A 2,393-nucleotide genomic window follows, 5' to 3' on the forward strand; every position below is an offset into this window, starting at 1 on the left:
TTAAATCTTTAATTATAATCCAATGTCAGAATTCCTCTGAACTCATCGTCAGCGGTTAATTATTATTATAATTAATTGTTATTAATTATTGCAGCAGCTACACACAGAGAAAGCGGATCCAGAAGCTCAAAGCTGCTACAAGCACACAGACTGCACTAGTGAGCGCTCGCGGCTGCTCTCTAGGTAGGCAGCACACTAGGTCTCGGGACGCGGCCGGGGGATAACGGCTTCTGTCGCGGCTCACCTGTGAAACTCAACGCGAACTTCAGCCGCTGTGACCGGGAGGAAGCCCCGTCGGAAGGTTTCGGTGCCGCGGGGTTTTGTGCTGGTTTGAGGAAGGGGAGGCGCCCAGCTGCGTCTCTGGGTGCTTCTCAATTCTTATTTGTGCATCCTCGTTTCCTCTCCTCGCTTCCTTTCCTCGCGTCTCAGCTCCGCCCCCTGTAGGATGCGAGGGAAGGCTGCAAGGAAAAGACGCGAGGACGGAGGGATCGAATGAAAGCTTTTTTTACACATTGGAATCCTTGATCACTCGAGCGTCACTTCGTTGCGTCATCAGCAGCGCTCAGAGGATCTGCCCTCATGTTGTTGAAATTTGTTTATTTAAGAAATTCATAATAAAGAAAGATACCCTGTTGAAATATGTGAGGTGTGCGGTTTATATAAACTGCAAAAGTAAAGTAGAAATCAAAATTATTGTGACCGATGTGAAGGGGGAGGAGAATTTATACGTGCGTCACGTTTTAGTCGATAAAACTCTTCCGCATAGGATGCACCTGTGTATCCTCGCTCATGACTCCTTTGGAAGCCTCCTCCCTCCTCGATCCTCGACTCCTCGCGGTGCAATAAGAGAATTGAGATGTCCTTCAAGATGGCTGAGCTCGATCGGTTTCCGGGTCATAGGATAGAGGACGGAGGAGAGAGGAGACGAGGAGGGATATTGAGAAGCACCCTCTGTCTGCCCTCGCTTGCAGCGAACATCCAGTGACTCCTTCCGGTGCGGCAAAATAAAAGCCTTTTGAATTAAATACCACAATTATTAATTTAGTTACTTATAGTTATGTATTTCATATAGTGCTATTAAGAAGTATATATTATTTACTGTATTTATTACGTAAACATTAATGCATTGATATAAAGGATAATACCTTTTTAAAGGATTTTTATTATGTAAATAGTTGATCATTCACGCATACATGTATTATAAATTATGATTATATGCATCTTAATAGTTTAATATTAATTATCATTATTTCTCAAAATACTGATAACGTATTAGCAGACTGTAATAGTTATAATGTCAAATCAAATTATTGTGTAATATTAAATATTTCACGTTATATATACAAAAACTTTGTGTACAAATAATAATTATATTTTTTATAGCATTTAATTTAATATTTCATGTTATTTAAATGACCTATTTACCAAAATTGCATATATATATATATATATATATATATATATATATATATATATATATATATATATACATTTCTTAAAATGCTGTAATAACAGACGGACACAAAATAATATATTTTTTAAACAAACAAGTACCATACAGTTTTATTTACAATCACAGTAACACATTTTGCAGTAATAAATTATAACTCCACTATAACATATTCATTGACGCACATTCTCTGAAACACTCGTCGAGCCGTATCCCGGATTTTCCTCTCACAGTCCCGCGTGACGTAAAGGACAACATTCCTACTCCGTCAGACTGTGATCGTCTGAGATCAGAAGCTGCTGTTTTTCCAGATGTTTCTGAGCAGCTCAGTACACCTTTACATCAACTTAAAATAAATAATAAAAAATAAATAAATAAATAATTTACAATATAAAATTAAATAAATCATTTTTAAAATCTAAAACATTTAAATGTTTAATTATTATTAGCGTAACATATTACAAATAATAATTATAAATATTATAAATCTACATTATATTAAAGCATGCATCAAAAGTGATCAAAAACATTGACATCGACAGTGACTTGAACCATTCCGATGGGAGATAATCTGCTGAAGGGGGAAAAAATAAACAAAAGTTTTAGCGGTTATTTGTTGCGTATTGACAACTAATAACACTTTGCCGTGATTAACAAGGATGTTTAGCGTTGCAAATAAGTTATTTTGAATTTGAATGAACATGTTAAGTCTATGCATTTGCTGCTTCATGTTGTTTGAAGGTCATTTCTTCTATGGTAGCCTACTCTTGTGATTTTTTATTTAAAAAAATTGTTGTCTTATCCTTTCTTCTTTTAAATAAAATAGCATGGATAAAATTGAAAATACTCTTTTAATTTAATAAATATAAAAAAGCCTAAACATTTTTCTACAACTTTGTTCTACAAATATTAGCAATTTTTAAATAGCTATTGTAGTCATACC

General features: G+C 35.1%; 1 protein-coding gene across 1 annotated transcript in view; it reads right to left on the bottom strand.

Annotated features, from left to right (window-relative positions):
* The window catches only part of LOC132131248 (serine/threonine-protein kinase PAK 2-like), a 15,355-nt gene extending 14,987 nt beyond the window's left edge, over positions 1–368 (bottom strand). The window contains exon 1 of the mRNA XM_059543269.1: positions 245–368. The gene's annotated coding sequence lies outside the window, so the exon portion shown is untranslated. The remainder of the gene's footprint in view (positions 1–244) is intronic.
* Between the last annotated feature and the right edge of the window lie 2,025 nt (positions 369–2,393).

The sequence above is a fragment of the Carassius carassius genome, chromosome 48 (genome assembly GCF_963082965.1).
Source record: "Carassius carassius chromosome 48, fCarCar2.1, whole genome shotgun sequence".
NCBI lineage: Eukaryota > Metazoa > Chordata > Actinopteri > Cypriniformes > Cyprinidae > Carassius > Carassius carassius.